This window comes from Chrysemys picta, chromosome 3, assembly GCF_011386835.1.
Source record: "Chrysemys picta bellii isolate R12L10 chromosome 3, ASM1138683v2, whole genome shotgun sequence".
Classification (NCBI taxonomy): domain Eukaryota; kingdom Metazoa; phylum Chordata; order Testudines; family Emydidae; genus Chrysemys; species Chrysemys picta.
In genome coordinates, this window is record NC_088793.1 from 34,255,016 (window position 1) to 34,279,226 (window position 24,211).

At 42.9% G+C, this 24,211-nt stretch overlaps 1 protein-coding gene across 9 annotated transcripts in view; it reads left to right on the top strand.

The window, feature by feature from the left end:
- The window catches only part of MBOAT2 (membrane bound O-acyltransferase domain containing 2), a 170,867-nt gene that overhangs the window by 79,411 nt on the left and 67,245 nt on the right, over positions 1–24,211 (top strand). The window contains exon 4 of one of the 9 annotated variants that reach the window (XM_065590142.1): positions 12,841–12,963. The exons of the other annotated variants lie outside the window; for them this stretch is intronic. The gene's annotated coding sequence lies outside the window, so the exon portion shown is untranslated. The remainder of the gene's footprint in view (positions 1–12,840; positions 12,964–24,211) is intronic. 9 annotated transcript variants of the gene reach the window in all.

Sequence of the window (24,211 nt, forward strand, 5' to 3'; positions counted from 1 at the left end):
CTAAGTGGAGATTGCTTCAGATAAAAGACTTTATTTTAAATAGATTCCTGTAGTTCTAAGTCTAGAGTACAATGAGGTGGAACAAACTTATTCTTCCTATACAATCAGTGCTAGCGGTTATACCAGGAAGACTTCATTTCATGATGCAATCAAAGATAATGTTCTGGAAGAATTCATAATTCTGAAATTTCTCAGCTAGTTGATGTTTGTTCAGACAAGCCCTAAGATATTCTAAACTGCCTATTTATGTTGCCTGTATCATTGATATACTGACCACATTAGTAGGCATATTTATTTTGGGGGGAGAAGGAGGATGAAAGTGGTTCTGTCTGCTCCTCCCATTTTAGGCTGGGAGACATTTCTGAGTTCTCCAGACTGTCCCCCTCTCATCACGCTCACTTTGGGGATTTTCTTGAATTGTAGCTCTTTGAAACTACAGCAGCTTGTTTTAAACAACAAGTTCTGCTTTTGCCCTGTTGGAATTACTTCTTATGATCTCAACAGAGGAGAGTGGATAATAGGAGTGGTACTGAGGATGCCATTAAAATATCTGATGTAAATAAACCAAGATCATGTGAACATTCATTCTGACCCATCTCCAGAGTGAGGATCAGTGGGTCAAAAATACATTGCATTAAACAGCTTTACGCCCAGTGTTTGAAGCAGTTAACCACTTTAGGATTGTAGTTGCAGGGTTCCAATGAATGTCTGGCAAGAAATTATTGGCTACATCTTGTTGATGGACCATAGCTGTGGCCGGAAAAGTGTTCATTTCTAATCATACTACTTTTGTGTTAACACTTGTCTCAAAGAAAAAATATAATTTAAGAAATACAAGGAATGATTTTCTCTGAAGGCTGGACTCAAATAATCTTTTGCATTTTTAAACATTTCTTTCCATTTAGCTACCTGTACTTGAATTTCTTACATTTTAAAGGATACAGGAATAAAAATTTCTAGGATTATCTTCACAATGAGGAGAAAAGTAATATATACACTTTCAAAATTAACATATGCTAGAATATTGCTGGTGACTGGGAGACACATTATGAATGTGAGTGACTGAATTTTGCCAATTAATGTTTTAAAGGATTCCAGTTGTGCAAGGTACTAAGTGTCCCACAAATTCTGACATCAACTGAAGTTCAGAGTGTTGAACAGCTTGAAAAATCAAACCAAGGCCTAACAAAGTGTGTTGTTCACTTACTGTTGTAATTGTGGCTTTTAGTCTTAATTTGATATTTCTAATAAATATTTAGCATGTATTATAAAATTAGTCTTAGAGACACCACTAAATTGGGAGGACTCTTAAGTGTTCGCAGCAAAATGGGGACAGTGCCTCATTTTTGTGAAGATTATAAATAGTACAGATTAGCAAAATACAGATTAGAGAGGTTCTACTGTATTTGATCCACATTTCAAAATAAACCCTTTCTATACTCACAGACACTTTTTAAAATAAAATTTTTGCATATTGTGCACCCTCTATGTTATGATAAATGAGTATCGCCCCTTGTGAAACTGGCATGCTGCAGGTAATCCTAACCTAGAGTGTTGGTATAATTAATGGATTCCCTTCTTTGAGATATGCCTTAGGGAAAGAAAAGGACAGGAAGAGTTCAAATATATACATGAATTGTTGTGTGATTCTCTTAAAAACAAATAAGTGATTAGATACAACTGTTTCCTTTAAAGGCTAATCTCTATTCAGACATGAATAGGGGTTCTGAGAGAGCAATAGTGGGAAGTTTATACTTTAAAAAATGTTTTTGAATCTCTGCATCTAATCTTACCTACCATCCTTCAACAATGAAATCCAGGAGATTTAGCCCAATTTGATGGATAAATAAAATCAAGCTCTAGTCTTACTTTTAACATGAGGTCTCTCTTCTGCTAGAGATCTGAATGTTTCCAACCACATAAATGTATAATTCTCATTAATACTGAGATTTATGTGCATCTGTCCATTATTTTGATTTACAAGCAACTGAAGTTTAGTGCCTTCAATGAGATGCTAATCTCCCTCCATAATGCCTACATTAGAATGCCATTTTATCACAAAACAATTTTTAAAAATACATTTTAAAAGGGCTGTTTAATAGTTATTTCAAAGCTTGTTATTTAACTAACATTTAATTGAATGAAATAACTATAGTAAGAAGCTCTAGTCTGAAGGGTGCCTTTCCAAAATAAATAAATAAATAAAAGACACTATGGACAGTAACCAATTACTTTCTCCCGCCGTTTTTATTGAGCTAACTTCCTGTAATTTCTTTAAATATTAGCCTTTCAAATAAAGAGTTAGCCAAAGCTTCTGGCTGTGTCTGTAGTTGTATGGATTCTGTTGATATTTATTCTTCTGTGAACCCTTCGTCAATGCTAGTCTTGTCACAGCTTTCACAAATACCTCTGGAACAATTCATGCTTTTTTCCTCCCGCCTCAAAGTTTTCCAATTTAAAAAAATCCACACCTTTAACGTAGTCATTTATGGATTCTGTTCAACATTGTAAACCAGCAACTTTGTCCCTATAAACATTGTAGTGATTTGCTTTTTTAGTAAAGAAAGCAATCTTACACAAATGGCTCAGATTAAATTACACTTCATGCCATGTGTCATAGGGAGAAAATTGAAAGAGCAAATTTAGGTCCCCTTCCTGCTATGAGCTTCATGTGGGCAGACCTCCATTGACTTCAGTGAGGCTCTGCACAGGGGTCCACTTGGAATGAGATCATCCTGTCTTAATTCATTTGCTTTTTTAAAAAACATCTAAGATTTAAAAAAGGGAAACATATTGGTAATATTCAAAGCAAATTAATCATAATATGTTCCTGCTCTGAAATTTGCAGCTAAGAGACTGACAGTAGAAAATCTGCTCGAGTTGCAGACATTGTCTCTCTAAGTTTCAGCAGCCTCCCTGGGTTGCCCAATGGACCACAGCGCTGCTTGGAATGTCCACACTGCTGTTTGTATCAGGCATGCTATCTGAATCTCCACATGCTATGGCCCTGCCTCTGGCACATTTCTCCCACCCTTAGCATGCTATCTTTGCCAGGACTTGACGGAGTTCTCGGAAGGCAGCCTTAAGTTTGTCTTCTTCAGCAGCTGCGCCAGGGGAATCCTCCTCCAGCTAGAAGTCAGCTTTTAGAGATCCTTTATGTGCTGCCTTATGCAGCATAAAGGGACCAGTGTCAGGGTGAAAATCTCACCCATTGTGTTGCCTTTGTGCCATCTGGAACTTCCCTTGTTCTCACTTCCTGTTTTCTGTTTCGACTGCTGTGTTTCAGAGTAGGCTTTTGGCAGATAAAATATCTTTTGAGAGTGACATGACACTGACAGACAGAGAGATTTCCAATGTAGCGGGGTTCTACCTGCTTGTTGCAAGAGCTAACCTCCCACAAAGAAAAGTTCAGCTTCCAGCTTCCCACTAGAGATTTCACCTCTGCAAAGAAGACAATATCGTTGCAGAATCTAAGAGGATGGCATGGCAGCTGCTGGGTTGAAGATGGTTTCATCACAAACCCCTCCTCCAGCAGGCATCATGAGAATGCAGCCTAAGCTTAACCCCAGCATTATCAAAATATTTTTTTCATTGGAGACTCAACGTAATGACTCACCCTTCTGGATGGGAATATATGTAGGATTGTTGTCCCTCTCTTCTTCAAATTGTCTGAATGGGGGGAAGCTCTCAAAATCCTTTTATGTCTAAGAATTAGTTGAACACTGCTTTATTATGGGGAATTCTTTTCTCTCCTCAAATTAGTTGTTGATAGAAGGGAGGAGGAGTCTATCTTACAGTATCCATTATAGGACAGGGCTTTTTCTCTTGAGAATATTGACTTTCTTCATGTAATACAGTAAAAATGTTGTAGATAAGTTCAAAAACTATAAAACACAACTATTTTGCATAATTTCATATTTGACAGCTTTAAAGGTTCCAAAGGCTGTGGTGGAGACCAAAAGATTGGGATGTGTGTTTTTGTTTGTTTCTTTATTTTTACTACCCTGTATATAGGATGGGGACGCTTGGGCCCGACATGCCTGGGGCCTGGTACAATACCAGCTGGATCTGTGGCTCTATTGGATGCACTGGGGGATGCCCCCAGCAGTCAGATCTTCCTCACTGACACGTTGTATGGGTAGATCCCCCCCCGGGGAGCTTTCTCTTGCCGGTACTGAGAAACCTGTGACAGTTGGTACTGGACTCACCTCAACCTGCTCCGGAGCTGCAGCTGGTCCTGGTATTGCAAGAACAGCCTTGGGAACGGTCTTCTTTGCTTCTTCTTCGTGCTTCCCCCTCATTTCCTGATGAGGCTGTGATACTGGAGGCATCATCCCTGGTATCAAGAACTCCTCAGGAGAATGGCACCTTCTTGGAACATTCAAATGGAACTAGTGGAAGAGAATATCCTCAAGCTCATTGACATTTTCCATTCCACTGTGACAGAAAAGACGGTGTTACTTATAAATGAGACTTTTATGCAGCTGACCAAAACACTCTGGCAAAACCCTTCCTCTGTTTCACCTGTGGCAAAACGAAGAGAATGGAAATACCTAGTTCTGTTCCAGGTGTTTGAACAATTTTATTTGTTTTCCATGTTTAGCGTATTTGTTGTGGTGGTGATGAATGAGAGAAGCCCTAAGGGTCGGGCTAAGGCTACCCCCGAAGACAAAGCACTCGAAGAAGAAAATATGCTTACTCACCTTCTTATAAGTGGTATTCTTCAAGATGTATTGCCTATGTCCATACACGACTCACCCTTTTTCCCTGATGTACCATCAGCTTTTGGTGTGAAGGAACTGAAGTCTGTGTGTGCTGGGGAGAGGGTAGCTTTGTCCTTTATACCCTCCATTCGGAGCATGAGGCGCCCCGGCAGGTACTGTTAGGGAAAACTCTCTGGCACCAGTGCATAGGACATGGGTATAATGGGAATATGCAGCACATCTCGAAGAACCATAGTTATGAAAAGATGAGTAACTGTTTTTGAATCACACCAGCCTAAATTTCACTTGTAGAAAAACTCATTAAGTTACAAAATGACCATGTTTGTTGGAGAAATACATGTTACAGTAAAGAAACTGGCTTTTTTCTTGGCATAGACTTTAACTTTGTGATGGCCACAGATATAGAAGAGACAAATAATAGTTACCACAGAAAGGAGAAAGGCACCTGAAGTACTTATTTATTTATTTATTTATTTATTTTTCTTCAAGTGAATATCAGATTTTTCTATGTTAAGGACTGTGTAGCAGTGGGCATTGGATTAGACATTTCTTACCTGTGCAGCAAATCTCTCCTTCCTTGATTTTTTCAAAATCAGAAGTTATAATACGCACCAGTATCTATCTTGCCAGTGATTGTCAGATCACTCCCGTTAATATGACCTGACTTTCTAAATTAGCAAAATAGTCCTTTGGAAAGTAGCTTCAAGATAAACAACTTGTGTCTTTCAGTGTAATAGACTCATAGAATGTTATGAAACCAAAGCTATTTTCACTTTGAAGGACTGATTTAGTGCATGGGAAGTCTGAACTCTAGAAACTAAACTTTTCTGGTTTGGGCTTTAAAATGATTAAGAACTTTTATTTTAATTGCCTTATAAAAAAAGTTTAATTTTTTTTTTACTTCAAACTTCTCACAGAAATTGTGTTTTTATCTTGCGATTAATAATGAAATTGAAGACTAAAGGATTTTTTTTATGAAGATCAGGTGATGGTATTGCTATTTAAATATATGCCCACATAAGGGAAGCCAGTTTGTACTCTTGTGGCTTGTCTGTATGAGCGCTTAGTTTGTGTCAAGCTGGGATGTAAATCTACCTCTCACTAGCATGCAAGCCCCTCACTGTCCATGTTGAACTTGGTGCCATGCCCTAAAATTTCCCTAGTACACTTTGATCTACCCTGCTTTGAAATGGAGTAGATTAAAGCGTATTAGGGACATTTTAACACACAGTATTGCGGTCCACACAGACAGTTAATACATGGCAGGCTAGTGTAAGATAGATTTACTCCCCAGCTTGCCCCAAACTAAGTATTTGTATAGACAAACACTTATACTGGGGACCATTACTGTGGTCCCATAATATGAAACATTCTGCCGTTATAGAAACATAAGATAAAAATCCTTTTAGGAGAAGAAGCCAGCATAATCCAGTGTGGATATGCTATAGCTAGATATGAAGATGTTGACAAGGATGTAGCTAGCTTTTGAAATGTGTGTGCAGACCTATTTTCTTCAGTGCCGTGATATTTCTTCCCTCCCTCAAGAGCGCCTTCTCTAGGCCCTATCCTGTTGCCAGTTAGAAGGGAAGTGCTCTCTCTAACTGGATGAAATGTGTGTGTGCCAAAGCATATGCTTTGCTGGATGCGTGGCTAAATGGACCATTGCTGTGTTATAATAAGGCACTTTAGTATTTTAAAACTACTGTACACTTGTCACACGCACACAGAGCTTGGTAGAGCTATGCCTTGTTTGACACTCATCAGGCTGTTGTGTGTAGGCCCCACCTCAATGGTTCCCCTGTGCTTTAAACCTCCTGAGTCTGATCTATGCAGGTGCTGCTGCTGATTGGTGTCTGTAGGCACACTCTCAGGGTGCAGATTGTCCTAATTATCCTTCTGAAAGCTAAGACCCTGTGTTCCTGCTGCCTAGCTATTGGGACTAGTGCTGACCCCTCAGAATTTCCCATGGCTCCAGCCATGTGGGTTCACTGGGTTTATAATTTACCACTTTAGGTATATGTGATAGGGAAGCAAATAGACACAGAGACAGGATTCTAAACATAGTTACTCTTTAGTTATCACCAGAAATACACAGACTTAGACAAAGTAATCACACACCTGTATATATTTCCCTGCCTCAGTTTCCTCACCACTCTGGAGAGTTCTTTGGTCTTAGGGCAGAGTCCTCTGGGGAGTCCAGATTTCCTCTTCTGCACATGGCTTGTCTTCAAAATTATGGTGTCTCTCTCCCTCTTTCTCAAATTTAGGTCAGTTTCCTTACTTTCTACCTTGGCTGGTCCTTTAGGTAACAGAACACCCCTGCTATGAAAGCTTGCCCCTCTTTCCTGCCCAAGCTTTATCCTTGTTGCCTTGAGTATTCACTGACTCACAAAGCCGCTGTAGTTTTTAAATGCTGGCATCAACACATAGATTTATTTTAGAGCTGTTAAGAATTTTCCACTTTCTACTTCACCAGCCTCCTGCAGAGGATGAACTGGTTTCCCTAGGCTTCAGCCAACCCATTGCCCAAAGGTGCTTCCATCTTAATAGGTGACCAGTAAAGGTCTAACTACCCATTGTTGTACCTGGTCTGGGAGGGGTTTGCTAGAGCTGTTACAGCATAACTCCACATCCACATTGAGACAGTCCATAATACAAGAATTTCATAACTTCATAACATCAACCAGAATTTGCAAGCTGTACATAGACAGATTCCACAGGTTGTCACAGCACAGGAAAAAATAGAATATTTAAACAGTGACTTTGAAATAGAGAACAAACTATTTGCATTAAAAGAAGGATCAGGAGGGAAGAAGATAACTTCTATGCTTTCTGGTACGATTTGGGAGTGAGATTAGGGAAATATACATAAGGATACAGTTAAAGTTGGGGTTTTATCCAGTGTTATGTTCCCCAGTCTACCATATTGCTGTTTAACGTTCAGCTGAGCATTGAGCCTCATGAGCGGCTTTAGGTTGTATGGTATTTAGCCTTAGATGGAGTTTACCACCAGCTTTGGGCTGCATTCCCAAGCAACCCGACTCCAAGAAGACCCGGTCCCGGCACTCCGGGGGCCGCTACCGGCCTCACACCGTCCACGGGCACCTCTTAACGGTTTCACGCCCTCTTGAACTCTCTCTTCAAAGTTCTATTCAACTTTCCCTTACGGTACTTGTTGACTATCGGTCTCGTACCGGTATTTAGCCTTTAGGTTGTATGGTTACTTCCAAAAAATCATACACATTTTGTTTTTTATTGCTGAAATAATTTGCTCTAAACAAGAATTTTAATTAATACCACTTATTAATAACTGTTACTGCCAAGCAGATGTCAGTGCTCAGAGCATACATTTTTATACACAAACACATACTCAGACTCAGCATTAAGCAGATTGTCTTGTAATAACAGAATATTAATGACTGCTAATTCTTTGTTTAAAATTACATAACATTTATTAAAATACACATTAATATGCATGAAAATGGTTCCCCTGTTTGTTCCTTTAAATTCTGTATTCCTTCTATTGTCTCTGGTTTCTGGGACTTATTGCAAAGGATCTTATCCAATACTGGTTTCTATATTAATTTGTGACGTAAAGGGGTCATGGGCAAATGGACAAACATTTTTGCAAATCACTAGTGCCAAAGTCTCATTCTCACTTGCGTTCTAAACTGAAGTAATCTTTAAAAACAGAAAATTCAGCAACTGACTACCTGCCTTCACAATGTGACTGACCCTTGCTGCTCTATAGCAAACACTAATAACTTTTACTCTTAGTAGCTAAAATAGTTGGTTAAATTAATATAAATGAATACTTAGTGCAATATGCAAAAACTTTGCAGGATATTAGGCCCTCAGACTGAAATGATGATTAAAAGCAAATCTGAGTTTTCTGAAGATCTGGTTCTTTCTGTGTGATGTACGATCCAAATGTTCTTTATTGCTGGACCTGTGTTTTTTATTCCCATCAATTTTCTTCAGCTTTGTTCTGCCAGTTCCCGCAGTCTTGGTCATCTTAATTGCCCTTCACTGTAGCTTCTCCATCTCAATAATATCACATTTCTAATAGGCTAAATTAAAAAAAAATATTCCAGATGTTGCCTCACCTACATACTGTATTGAAATATCATTGCTGGCTCAATTTCAAGTGGGGCCCTACTTAGCTGTATGTGTACTGGTTAACTGAGGACACTTAAACATTACTCTCATTTTCTGCTGTGGCCATTTGCTCCAAGTTACAGTGTCACCTTTAAGAAGTGCTCAGATACCACTGTGGTGGATGTGGTATAAAATCGAGGTGGTTCTGTTACTGCTTTGGAGTCTTCAACTGAAACATTAGCATATAATTTGAGTCACTGGAGAAGATGCCCCCATAAGTATCATTCCTCTGCGAAGTTGAAATAGTAAACAGTTTTGAATAAGTGCATAACTGTAATGAAGATACATTTATTACATTTCAGTTTAATTTTCTCACTTTTTCTCGGGGGAACTGCCCTGGATGGCCTTATGATAGAACTATTGCTGTCTAAAATATTTTTCTTTTCTGTGCTTGGTTTACTTGTTCTAAGAATTGTGTTAAACTTTTTGTTAGGATTCTCTGCAATGAACTAGAACAGTTCTCCTGACTTCTGGCATTTGTAAAATGACTTTGATAATATATTCTCTTCTTGGTCATGGGTTTTTTTTGGGGGGAAGAGGTGTCCCCAGTTACCTGCACATTTGTTGTTCTAATTCTCCATATCATTCTGCATTTAGTTTCTCTCTTTAATATTAACTAACCTTCTTTCTGGTTGTTTTTCGCTGTTTAGAGTAACTTCTTACTGCATGGATACTTCCGGTTTGTTAGTGTATGCAGCAAACAAAATTAGAACTAGCACTAATACTAGTTGTACTCCACTTGATACCTCTGGATGGCTATAACTTAGTATAATGTTCTTTGGTGTTTGGGTAGTTCTTCATACCTCTATGCTGTGTGCGTTGACTTTACAGATACTATCTTGGTTCTTACCCTAACTAGCATGGTGTCTGCAAAGGGAAGTAGTCTCATTAATGTACTAGAAATCTTTTAATATGTCATTGTAGTAGTTAATAAAAGGTGAAATGGTCAACCATAATTTATATAGACTTTTGAAAGGCCTTTGACAGGGTCCCTCACAAGTGGCTACCCAAAAATATCAGCAGTCATGGAGTGAGACAAAGTGTTGTCATGGACTCAAAAGCATATGAGAGATGGGAAACAAATAGAGGGACCATTAGATCATCTAGTCTGACTTCGTATACAGACGCCCCCCAGGTTACGCAAACCTGACTTACGCAAATCCGCACTTACGGAAAGAGTTCTGTAAGCTAGAAATAGGAGGTTTTATTTATTTATTTATTTATTTGCATAATTGTCGGGTATATGTTTCCGACTTATGCAAAATTCAAGTTACGCAAGGCGTAACAGAACGCTTGCGTAAGTCGGGGAGTGACTGTATAACACAGACCCCACAGAACTCTCGTATTGAGCCCAGTAACTTATTTTTTGGCTAAAGCATATCCTCCAAAAAAGCATTCAATCTTGATTTGAAAACATTAAGACATACCGAGGGAAGTGATGGATCAGTTACTTTGTTCCAGTTGTTAATTACCCTCATTGTTTCAAAAAAGTCCCTTATTTCCAACTTAAATTTTGTCTCATTTTAAATTCTAGCCCATTGGTTCTTCTTACACCTTTGTCTGATAGATTAAATAGTATTTTGGTACCTGGTATTTTCTCCCCATAAATTATTTATACACTGTGATCAAGTCACCTTTTGATCTTGAATATCCCAGATCTGCCTATTGTGGTGTTCTTTCACTTACCTCTATGTCATTCCATGCTGGCAGTTGTCAGACAACAGACAGGACTACTTGAACAACGGGTCTAATCCAGTGTGGAAAATAGGAATTGAGTAAATAGTTTCAGAATATCGTTTGGGATTTTAAGATTTTAGACATAAATTTACCTTGATTAGGTATCTACGTTTTTTTTTGTTTTCCTCAGCAGAATCTTAGTAACTATTTTGAGCATAACTTATCTTTCTGAGAACAGTGCAAACCATTTTTTATCTGTATTCATTTCTCTCAAGAGCTCCTCTATCACTTCTCTAATTAGAATTTCCACTATCATCTTTTTATGAATCTGTGACATTTTTAATCACATTTTATGTAAGTGTTTTTGCACTTTCTCTAATCTGTCTTCACTGCAATGCTATAGTTAAGGATGAGATGACACTCTCATTCTCACCTCTATTTTTCAAATGTTCCTTTAGGGCTGAAATATCTCAAGATTGTGTTCTGGGAAGCAAGAAAACAAGCCTAAGACTTAGAACTGTGCTTGTAGAGCACTGCGCTCCAACCTTTTTATGCACAAGATCACTTTTTGAATTTAAGTGCAACCCAGGATCTATCCTGCCCCTTCCCTGAGGCCCTGCCCCTTCCCCAAAGCCCCGCCTCCTGCTCACTCTATCCCCTTCTCCATCCATCGCTCGCTCTTCCCCAGCCTCACTCACTTTCACCAGGCTGGGGCAGAGGGCTGGGGTTCAGGAGGGGGTGTAGGCTCTGGGCTGGGGCCGAGGGGTTCGGAGTGTGGGAGGGGGCTGTGGGCTGAGCCTGGGGCAGGAGGTTGGGGTGCAGGAGAAGGTGAGGGGTGCAAGCTCTGGGAGGAAGTTTGGGTGTAGGAGGGGGCTCCAGGCTGGGGCATAATGTTGGAGTGTAGGAGGGGGGTATGGGGTGCTGGCTTCGGGACGGGGCTCAGGGCTGGAGGTTGGGGTGTGGGCTCCTGCCAGACAGCACTTACCTCGGGCAGCTCCCAGGTGGCAGCGCAGTGGGGCTAAGGCAGGCTCCCTGCCTGCCCCGGCCCCACACTGCTCCTGGAAGCGCCCAGCATGCCCCTGCAACCCCGGGGGGGCACGTGTCTTAGTGTGCTGCTCCTGCCTGCAAGCACCGCCCCTGCAGCTCCCATTGGCTACAATTTCCTGTTCCCGGCCAATGGGATCTGTGGGGGCGGCACTTACAGGCAGGAACAGCATGTGGAAACCCCTGCCCCCCTCCAGGGGCTGCAGGGCGGTGCTGGCTGCTTCCTGGAGCAGCTTGGGGCCGGGGCAGGCAGGGAGCTTGCCTTAGCTCTGCTGCGCCACCGGACTTTTAGTGTCCAAAGATCACGATTGACTGGCAGAGGCTCCAGGATCAACCAGTCGATCGCAATCTATGGGTTGGTGACCACTGTTATAGAATATGTCTCCCAATCTCTTTTGCATCGTCTATCCTTTCCAGAAGCAAATTTGCTTGAGAAATGGTAAGTAATCCATTCAGCCTTTACTGCCGAATTACGTTTGTAGTTAAAATTGGTTTGGATTTAAAAGTTCATAATGGGCATGTGTGTACTGTTCTATAAACATGGTGTGCTTTATCACATTTACACACAATTACCTGGGGAAAAATGTCTACTGTTGGATAAAATTAAATGTTCGGCCTTCGCTGTTCTTATTTATATATAAGACTACACCCCTCCTGATGCTACACCGTAACTCCTACCAATACCCCAGTTCACCTTGGAACCTATTTTCCTCCAGACAGAAAGAGCTTTCATTTTATAGTTATTGAACTATTGACCATTTGGAAGCCAGGACAGAAAGATTAGGCTCCTGAGGAGGGTTAATTCCTTTTTTAAAAGAAATGTGTAGACATAGGCTCAAGACATTTAGTCTCTATTTTTTTTATATGACCTCAGTTCTTGCTCACCTTGACAAGATGCAACCCAAAGCTTATTCTGTAGTTCCTCGAACTTCATACCTCCAGAAAAACACAACTGTAAGTTCAGATTCCCAGGCTAGAAGGGACCATTGTGATCATCTAGTCTGACCTCCTGTGTAACACAGGCCATAGCACTTCCCCAAAATAAGTCCTAGAGAACATCTTCTAGAAAAACATCCAATCTTGATTTAAAACTTATCAGCGATGGAGAAGCCACCATGACCCTTAGTATGTTTTAATTAAATTTACTGAACAATTTTTTCATGTCATGCTTCTAACGCTGTTCCTTATTGCTGTCTCTCTGCCTTAACCCTGTTCCAAATGTCTGCTTACTCCTCAGCCAGACAGTCTCATGTCCATTTGGGAGCAATCGTCGGTTGGAGTCTTTTAGTCTGGTTCTTCTGGAGAAGGGAACACACCCACTTACCACATAAGAAAAGGAGCACTGCCTTTAAGGCTCTAGGTTTGCCAATGAATATGAATATATAAGAATATCACCCAAGTATCTCTTAATGCTTTTTGGGTTGGAAGTTGCTGCCTTACATCTCAGTCAGATACTGTTTTCAATAATTAGCTTTTCTTGCTACATTTGCCCCAGTACTGTTAAATGGATGTCCACCACTATGCAATAGCCTACAAGTAACCCACTGAGAGAATAGGCAGAAAGGAAAATCTTGGCCCTTTCTATTTGATTATATGTGACTTTGTGCCTTGAAAAAGAAAACACAAACAATTCTTTAGTTTGTCAGCATTCAATAAAAATGTATTTCAGTTATTTATTTTATTACCATTGTATGAAATACAACTTTAGTTCAGCAGGTCAGCAAAAGAAACCACAAAGCTGTGGGTTTTGCTGTGGTAATTCTGATAGTCAAAAACTCTTCCCCAGCCACAGCTCTAGCTTAACAGTGCTTTTCGCAGTAGTTTCATGATGGTTTGGACAGTGATGAGTAATTGTTTTTTATAGATATAAACTGCACTCTATCCTCTACCTTGCAATCATTGCTTTCAGCAGAAGCACAAACAGCTTATTCCTGCTTATGCTGCTTATGTCAGTGGAGATTTTTTGCTTTCAAAGGCTTTATTGCCTCATTGTTGAAGTCATTCCAGAAAAGGAAGTTAGTGGTAGAGGTGGAGCTCATCCATATCTAGTCACAACAGTGAACTTGGCCCAAAGGACAACTGTAACATGTCATAATTCCCTAATGGTGTCTCTTGCTTTTTTGGCATAAGTAAAAATAACTGAAGAGAATGCTGCTATTTTTTGGCAGTGGCACAGTTTTTAATTTATTAGTAGCCAAAGTTGGCATAGCTGCTGCTTCTATTATTATAATACAGATTCTGATGATATGACTAATATAGCATAGCTTCCTTGTAGGTTGTGTGTGGTGCTTCTACAAATACTACAGTAAACAGAGTTGAAAAGTTTAGGATTGTTACAGCTAAATTCCTATCACGAAGAGTGGCAAAAGTAGTGCCCTGTTATCTTTAGTCTTGGCTTTGTGTGGTGCTATCTTCTAAACTGCCTCTTGTAACCTTGAAAGTGGTATCTTGGGTGTTTAACTTGTTCTCTCCACTCCTGCTTGTCTTCCCCAAGTTGGAACATTCTCTCTTCTCCCTCCAGTCACCACTCTTTTTACCCTATTTTGTATCTTTGTCTTCAGAAGCAGAGAACAGTATAGGTGTGTTAAGTCATACAGGAAGTTGTGCATAGCCATGAGGTAGTGAATATTGATTCCACGCGCTAAATATTTCTCTTATGTCTGAAATATATAATTGATTGGAATGGATTGGAAAACATGCCTTATAGAAAGACTCAGGAGCTCAAATCTTTTTTAACAGAGAAGCTTAAGGGTTGATTTGATCGCAGGAGTAAAGATAAATTTCCCCTGGACACCAGGCATCCACAATCAGTAGCATAGTTAGTCCTAAATCATTACAGACTGTTTGGCTCCCCACTAGGTTGGTCATGTTATTGATGAGGTTAATAAGTAGAATCTAAACATTAATTTTAAAAGAATTATGATTGCAAAGAGAGCATTCCACACACTACGTAAATATGTGAATTAATTTAATGAATGGGAATGGGAACTTGATGGGATGGGAGTCAACTCAGTTTCTTGATGTGGGAGAATTTAATTGATTTGATTTAGGGGACAATGAAATGCAGGTGGGAGGAGGAGTTTGTGATAGGACAGTTATAGGAAATGGGTGGGGAAGAAGAAAGAAAAGAGACTTGGAGAGTCACAAGGAAGTTTGAAATTAAGTGATGGGGGGTGGTGGGATTGGTGTATGCCTATTGACAGGATGAGGTGTGAAAAGAGAATCCATGTGGGACAATAATGAACGTGGATAACAGGAATGAATGATAGTAGGAGAGAGGGAAAAGTAAAAGTGTGGAGGGGGAGAGAGAGAATGACAGAGGAGCTTCAGTTTGTAGAATTGAAACTTATTTTCTTCATATACGGAAATGTAGCCTCTTCCATAAGGGCCTGGCTCAGCAGGAAAGTGTAAGGGAACCCAGGCTGGTAGAATAGGTGGGTTCAGTGATACCCCAGTATATCAGGTGGCACCCCAGGGGTGGGGGGCAACCTGTCACAACATCTACTTAGGATTTTCTGATAGTAGGCATTATGTTTGGTGAATTGTTTCAATTACTGCTTCAGTGTAAAGGGACAGTGTTGTGGTTATGGGGTGTGGCTTCACTACAGAGTTGACGTGGATGATTGGCATGTGGTTGTGAGAAGCCACACTGCAAAGCCTTACCCAAATTCCTGTGACCTCACTGGCAATGCTTAGTGGTCTGAAAAAAAAGCGGGGTGGGGGATTATATCCCCAGACAAAGTAAAACTTTATGCACTTAACACAGATAATTCATAATGTTTTATACATATATTACATAATCACATTCAATTTTTAGCTCATTAAGCTATTTATACTTATTTATTACACTGGAACCCCGCTATAACGTGCCCCGTGATAACGTGAATTTGATTATAACGCGGGGCGAGTCTGGCCCCGGCGGCTGCAGCAGGCGCCGGGTGAGTCTGGCAGGCGCGGGGCGTTTGGGATCCATTCCCCAGCGGCTGCAGCAGGAGCGACTCTTCCTGCAGCCCTGGCCTGTCCCTGGGGTTCTCACCTCTGTCCCCGGCAGGGCCGGCTCCAGCCCGCATATTTCCCTCCGCGGACCGATGTAGGGGGCGGCAGCGCAGAGGAGGGAAGCGCCCTGCTGGAAGCGGGCTGCAGAGTGGCGCGGAGCCCTCCCGGTAGTCGGCGTGGCAGGCCGGCGGCGGTAGTCTTTGGGGGCCCCGCTCCCCTGGCCAGAGCACCGGCCGGAGCACAGCCAGCCCCACGGCCTCTCCCGGCCGGAGCGCGGCAGCCCCACTCTGCCGGCAGGACTCCGGCCGGAGTGCGGCCAGCCCCGCTCATCCGACGAAGTGGGCATTCACCCACGAAAGCTTATGCTCCAATATATCTGTTAGTCTTAAAGGTGCCACAGGACTCTCTGTTTTTTTAGGATTAGGGGTGTCTCTCTGAAGATATGGGACCGAGGGGATGGTGATACTCAGTGGGACTGGGGGTCCCTCAGGCTGGAGATGAAGTGACAGTGGTGTTGGGGTATCTCTGGAGCCAGGGTGAAGTGACAATGGGGTTGGGAGACTCTCTTGGGAATTGGGGAGTGAAGTGACAGTCAGTGAGGTTGGGAAAGTCTCTCTGGTGGTGCAGTGAGTTCCTGGGGACCATCATTGTGGTGCTGCTTCTCTTTCCACCCCACCTCATCTCTGTTGCTCCCTGCCCCACATACAGACACTTTAAATGCTGCTCACTGGTGCTGCACACACCCATGTTTGTTGTTATGACTCCTGGGAGCATATCCCATTGTTGTTTGTCCTGCGAGTCTTTCCCAGTGAATTGTGGAAGAACTTGTATGTCCTTGTGGGTACACAGGGAAACTATGGGGAAAGTATTGGAGGACCATCAGCACTCAGTGATTTAGTCTACATTCTCACTGCAAAGTGGGCTGTTTACCAGCCTATGTGAAAGAAGCACTGGGTTTTACCCTACAGCCCCAGATGAGCCAGCTAGTTAAAGGGAGAGGGATTAGGGGCAACACCTGAATAAAAACCCGAGTTAACTCTGCAGTGAATATATATGCTTACTGATGAATTTCTAAAGAAGTTAAATGTCGCTTTGAATCATTAAGTGCGTACTTGGGTTTAATGCGTGATGCTTGTGTGACTATGGGCGTGTCTACACTGCAAACCACCCCACCCCACAAAACAAGCTGCAGAGCTCATGAATACAGATGGGCTTGTTTACACTTACATTTTATAGTGCTCTAACTTGCTGGCTCAGGGGGGTGAAAAATCACCCCCCTGCGTGCAGCAAGTCTGAGCGCTTTAAAGCGCTAGAGTAAACAGGCTCCGAGCACTGGGAGCCATGCTCCCAGTACTTGGAGCTAATCCCCTCGTGGAGGTGGGTTACCAGGAGCGCTGGGAGCTCTCTCCCAGCACTCGCATGTGACCACACTCACACTTCAAAGCGCTGCCGCGGGAGGCTCACAGGGCTTGCACTATTGCACTACAGCATTAAAAATAGCCATGCAGATGTTCCCGCTCAGGCTGGAGCTTGGTCTTTGAAGCTTGGGGTGGGGAAAGGGTGTTACAAAGCCCAAGCTCTGGACTAAGCGGGTATAGCTACATGGCTATTTTTATTGCCGTAGCGTGAATCTGAGGTTGTAGACATGGGCTCTGAGACTCGTTGTTGTTTTTTTTGCAGTATAAACAAGCCCTGTAAGCCAGGGGTCCCCAACGCGGTGCCCGCGGGCACCATGGTGCCCGCTGGAGCATCTAAGTGCGCCTGCGTACTGGCCAGTGGACAAACATTCGCCGAAATGCTGCCGAGAAGCAGCGTCATCCAGAGGCGTTGCCGCCGAAATGCCTCTGATTTTCGGCGGCATTTTGGCAGCGACGCCTCTGGATGACGCTGCTTGTCGGCAAGCAGCGTCATCCAAAGGTGTTGCCCCTGAAATTTTGGCGGCGACGCCTATTGATGTTGCTGCTTGTCGGTGGCATTTCAGCGCATGCTCGTCCACCGCCACGGTCCTCCGTGGCTCGTTGTCTGGCACCCGCCAGACGGAAAAGGTTGGGGACCACTGCGCCACATGATTTTCATTGTCATATTAGTCTTGATGGGGAAATTGATAAGGGCTTGCTACATTAAATATAGGAATGAAAAATGTTTGTGTTCTTTCCTTATTTTGTTTCTCAACTATATACGGGGGAGGGGGAACGGTTGGCCCTGCCTACTTGTGCTTCCACAGACTTTTCTTATTCTTCCTCTGAAAATTAGTAGGGCTCCTACTGACCACAAACCACTGTTTTGTCAGAGGCTCACCATCGAGTTATTCCACTCTGATCCTCACCAGTTCCTGTGTGGAATCTTTCAAATCTGCACACTTAGCCAATTGATGCTTTTTCTTCTGTCTCAGAAAAAAAAATGTTATGATATAGGAAGGGGCTTCCTCAAAATGAAACTTGTTCTGTCAGGGATTGGTAGTGTCATTTAAGACCAGTTTGCAGGATGGAGTCACTGACAGTTTTCTTCTGTCTCAGTGGAATCCCCAGGCTAAGAGGCTGAGACAGCTCACTTCCTATGACTAAATGTGGCTCTATACTTGCCCAGCATAGCTTGATATTCCTATAACGCAGACATCTCCCTAGAATAGAGAATATTTTGTCTCTGCAAATATGCAGTTTAAAGGAAAATGCAACTGTGTTAACACAAGTTGTACAGATAGGTATGTATTAAAAGAATACATCAGTTAACATTCATAAATAACAGAGGAGATAAGTGGTGCATGTGAATGTTTCAGACTTTAAGTAGCTCTGACCTTCCATCTTGTAACTTCCATTTTGCAGTATGTGGGATGTCTTTTAATCTTTTCACTTCCCTCAATGCACTTTTCTGGCCACAAACCCACTCAACCTCAGCAGGTCAAATTCCACACATTTCACAGCTGCTGTCCTCCTCCACACATGCAAAAAATGTCTTTCCTGTTGCCTGAAGTTGAATTCCAGCTGACTTCATCCTTGGCTTTTGGTAAACTTTCTCCCTCACTCCTAACATTGCAGCAGCACTCTCCCTCTGTCCCAAAAGGGCTGCTGTATATCTGTGTAGAGGGAAGGGTGTGGGTAGTACTAGAATTCAGGAGTGGAGTCAGCTGGGATTCCTATTCAAGCAGCAGGAGAGACTCCCAGCCTGAGTCAGAAAAAGGCAACAGCTGTGATAAGTGGAATGTGTCTGGGTGTGAACATGGGTGTGTGTCCAGAGCACAGTGAGGAGCAGGTGAAGGAAAAGTATCAGCTCGTTTTGACTTTAGTGCTACAGGATGGTACTTGCTAAAATGATTTTGGCTTTTTAATGTTAACTAGGGTTACCATTCGTCCGGATTTACCCGGACATGTCCTCCTTTTCGCGCTAAAAATAGCGTCCGGGGGGAATTTGTAAAGCACTCACAATGTCCGGGATTTCCCCCTCCCCCGGCAGAGCGAGCGGCTGGGAGGGCTGCAGAAAAATCCCGGGCTGGACTCCTGAGCAGCTGTAGAGGAGCCGGAGCCGCCCTGCATTCTGAGTTGGCCTCTCCTGCAACCCGGTCCGGCAGCACTGTGCAGGGCCAGGGACCGGGTTTTGTTGTGCAGGGCCAGGGACCGGGTTTTGTTGTGCTGGGGAGCGCAGCCACGTGTCCGGCTCGGCTCGCACAGAGCCCAACACCCTGTTCTGAGCAGCAGGGTAAGGGGGACCGGGGGCAGGAAGGTTCTGGAGGGGGCAGTCAAGAAACGGGGGGGGGGGCTTTTGGGGGGGGGTGGAGAAAGTTTTGGGCAGTCAGGGTACAGGTAGGGGGTAGGGTCCTGGGGGGCAGTTGGGGGGGGGTCTTAGGAGGGGGCAGTTAGGGGACAAGGAACAGGGAGGCTTAGGGGTGGGGTTCTGGAGGGCAGTTAGGAGCAGGGGTCCCAGGAAGGGGCAGTCAGGGGACAAGGAGCAGGGGGGTGGGGAGCTGGGAGTTCTGGGGGGGGCTGTCAGGGGGCAGGAGTGGGGAGAGGGATCGGAGCAGTCAGGGGACAGGGAGCAGAGAGGTTTAGATGGGTTGGGAGTTCTGGGGGGGGCTGTCAGGGGGCAGGAGTGGTGAGAGGGATCGGAGCAGTCAGGGGACGGAGCAGAGAGGTTTAGATGGGTTGGGAGTTCTGGGGGGGCTGTCAAGGGGGCAGGAGTGGGGAGAGGGATCGGAGCAGTCAGGGGACAGGGAGCAGAGAGGTTTAGATGGGTTGGGAGTTCTGGGGGGGCTGTCAGGGGGCAGGAGTGCGGAGAGGGATTGGAGCAGTCAGGGGACAGGGAGCAGAGGGGTTTAGATGGGTTGGGAGTTCGGGGGGGGGGCTGTCAGGGGGTGGGGGTGTGGATAAGGGTTGGGGCAGTCAGGGGACAAGAGGCAGGGAGGCTTAGATAGGGAGTGGAGTCCTGGGGGGCAGTTAGGGGCAGGGGTCCCAGGAGGGGGCAGTCAGGGGACAAGGAACGGGGGGAGGGTTGGGGGTTCTGGGGGGGCGGGAAGTGGGAGGGGCAGGGGCGGGGCTAGGGCGGGGCTCCTCCCGTCCTCTTTTTTGCTTGCTGAAATATGGTAACCCTAATGTTAACGCTTGATTTTGGTGGAGTTTTGCTATCAAAGAATTTATTCCATTATATTTATATAAGATATTATGGCATGTTGGGCCAAAATTATGTTTAAAAATTAATTTTGCTACTTTTTACTCATACACCTTTTTGATATTGTGCCCCACACCAGTTTTAGATTAGATTTTCCAAGTCAGTAGGGGTGATAGAGCTTTGATACTTTTTTTAAAATGCTATCTTTATGCAAACATGGTGTCATCTTTGTAGGTAAGGTAGGGTGTACATAATGTATTTTGTATTAAGTTTTTTAATTCCTGCAGAATAAGTATTTTCTGTTTTGTTTTTCGTTAACCAATATACTGAGGTCCCAAAAGGAGAGGGCTAATTTATCTGACTTGCTCTCCAGCTGTGCAGTGTTCCTCAACCCTCTGCTAGTTTGCAATGGAGAATGTTCCTGGGTAACTATTTGACTACTACAGTTTTCTGTGTGTGCCACTCAAATGTCATGTGACTAAAGAAAAGGGAGAATAAAGCACTTGGCTGTTACAGTGCTGGTGGTGCCGCATCAGTAGGTAGGCAGATGCTGTAGGTAGAAATATGTGTGAGCGAAATTCTAGGATTATTTCACACACCAGTCTAGGAGCAAATTTTTGTGAATTACAAAATGGCAGGTTCAGGTTCTCCATTATGATACTTCACCTCTGTCGGAACAGTTAAAAACGTCTGCCATTCAAAGGCAATCTCTGAAGTCAACAGAGAATAATGCCTCAGAAATGCTACACATTGTAAAATGAATACGGGATTTTTTGTGTTTGTGTAGGGTGATTTAAGTACTGCCGAAGTACTAAAATACTGCAATTAATATTTTTTAAAAATTCTAAGATCAAATTTTATGCTAATATAGGCATGGCTGTTTGTTATCTATATTTCAAGTGATCTCAGAGATAAGGGTTATATTTATACATAGTAACGTTTTAATTAATAAGCTTTTTTTCTTGCTGTTCTGAACCTTGGAAAAAGCCTTATACAGCTCACTTCTTGTATTTGGGACATCCGATGTTGGTTTTTGGCATATTTTGCTCTAAAAAATTGGCTCTTTTATAATTTGTCAGTTCAAACAACTTTTCTGAGAAAACCAAAGAGATCCTAGAGTGCTGGGAAGTTAATCAGTAGGAATTATAATTAGCATAAAATACTGTGCACATCATAGTGCACCTCTGATCTCCACATGACTTACAAAGATGAACATAGGCAACGTGTAATGGAGGCTGAGGGAGGCTAAGCCTCCCCGAACCTTGTGCTTCTGGGGGTAGGGGCAGTGGTGGATTTGGGGCCCCCAGAAAAATCTCCCCCCGGCTACAGCCTCAGGGCTAGAGGAGCTCGGGGCACAGAACTTTTCTGGTCTCGGGGCCGCAGTGGGGATCGGGGGGGAAGGAGCGAGTGGGGGTTGGGTCTCGGGGGGAGGGAGAGGCAGAATGGGTGTGGAATAGGGCGGGGCCATGGGGAAGGGCGGGGCAGGGCCGTGGGTGGAATGGGGGCAGTGCTGCAGGGGAAGGGACAGAATGGGGTGGTGGGGCCATGGTCAGGGCTGCAGGCAGAAGAGGCAGAATGGGGGGAGGGGCTCCAGGCTCGGAGCTCCAGCCAGGGCCGAGAGCTTCACCGCAGTCCCGGCCAAGGCTGAGAGCTCGACCCTGACTGAGACTGATCTCTCAGCCCTCCGCCCCCCCAACCCCAGCCAGGGCCATGTTGGGGAGGGGCCAAGCTCTCAGCCGCCCTCCTCCACCCTGGCTGGGGCCACGATGCGGGGCTGAGAGCAGAGGCCTGGGGTGGGGCCTCAGCTGGAAGAGGTGGGGCAGGCGCTAGCCTCCTCAAGGGGAGGCTTCACCCGCTGCCTATGAAGATTAATATTTTCTTCAATTCAGAGACTGATCAATTGAAGCACAAAGAGGGTTGTGATTTGCCTGAGATCGTAAGTTCTTTTCTTGACTTTGCTGATTCACTTTGCTCTCCAGAATTCTTGTTCCCCGCTTCAGTGGCTACAGTTGCTGCATCTCAATATTGTATCCGTGGTAGGACTCATGGCATTTTTAAAGGTGTCTCCCAGAAGTGCAGCCAGCATTGGTTGGTGCTAGTTGACTCATGGCATGAAAACAAAATATTAGTCAAAATTATAAATATTTATTGGAATATGTATTGATTTATACTTGAAGACTGTCATTACAGTTTAGGGTGAGTAATGACAAATTATTGATTGTCTTGAGCACATAGGGTGTTTTCTCCTTTAGGTACGGTGAAGACAAATATGTGACATAAAGTACTCAAAACATTTTTCACATATCTTTTATTAATAATCTGAACCATGAAATTTAGTTATGATAAATAGAATTAACACAGTTCATGTGTATGCATATTACTACATATTCAGTTCTACCCGTGGAGACAAGAATTTGTTTTCTAATAAATGTGCATTGGCGCACACAGTAGAAGAGGCAACAGCATTTTGGGCACTGAAGTGGAGCATTAGAGGTACTGGCATGAGCAAATTATGCTGAGGCTATTCAGCTACATTTTCTAAAAAAATCAAAACAGTTTCACATTACACTGTGGTAGAGGCTGCCTTTTGAAGTAGAATAACTTAATATACATAAAAAGAAATTAAGATTCATGCTGTTGCCTTTATATAACAGAAGAAAGGGATCTTAACACAGGGATGTGAAATCCATTTTCAAATACAAATTCTGTAGAACTATGCCTACCATTCTTCAGGCAGAATATTATACAGTTGTCCTGCCATTACACAAAATATGTAGCCACCGCTAACCCCTACAAGAAAAGTAAGTTACTTAGTTGCAGTGTTTTTACTTTGGTAGAGCTCAGGTGCCCTGATTGGGTTTGGAGCCCCATTTTGCTAGGTGCTGTCCATAGACATAGATGTGGTCCTTGCCCTGAAGAATGTACAATCAAAGAAGGTGAGCAATACATGAAGAGTGGTGGAAGAGCAGGAATCCCACAAGTTGTTCATAATTTACGTATATATTTTTATAAAGCAAAAGAACATACGTATGTGTTTTGATTGTATCACCCTTCCCTACCATTTTTATGTCACTAGGCTTTTCTCTTCTGGGCAGGGACCATGCCTTTTGCCTCCTCCTCAGTTTCACTTTGTCAGGTGCTGTTCAGATGGTGAGGAAAGAAGAAACACACCTGTGCTCTATAGCACCACATTGACCAAGAAGCCCAAATCTCAAAATATAGCAGCACCTTCTGAACAGACAGGATATTTTGTCTCAAGGGGTCAGTGTTTCATCCAGGTTAAAACAGATAGATTTTTCATAGCCTGGAATATGAACAGGGAAAATTAATAAAACTGGGCTACTAAATAAAAAAAGGTAATATATCCAGAACTGTGTGGGAACTGGAATTTTTGTTTTGCTGGGAATTCTGTGATTTTGAAAATTTTTTATTCCAAATAAAAACAAAAGAAATTTTTTTTGAAACTTTCTGCAAAATGAAATTTTTGAAAAACCTTTATTTGGGGTCAATTGAAACATTATATTTTGTTAATATCAAAACATTTTCTGATTTTGACTTTATTTTATATAACTTACATTATAAAATACATTTCAAAACTGTATGATCCATGAAAGAAAAATTACAAATAACAAAGCGTGAGTGAAATTCTGGTCCCATTAAAGTCCATGGCAAAACTATTTACTTCAGTTGGGCTAGGATTTCACTGAAAATATTTGTTGTTAAAAATATCAGTTCTTCATTCCTTTCTGTTTGCTAAAGGATTTTCCACGTCTCCTTTAACCATAAAATATGCTCTTCATTGCATCAGTGATTCTCCAGGGTGTACAAGAACTACCAGTGGTAATGTAGTTCTGCCTGATGAGGTGTGACATATGCCTTTTTAGCAAATACAAAGGAAAAGTTGAATGGAAAAATATGCATAGATTTCTGTTCAGGTGGCCAGAAACAATGAAAGAAAAAATCATGTCATTTGAAAGGATTGGAGCTTTTTTGTGGAAAGGTCTGTAGATCAA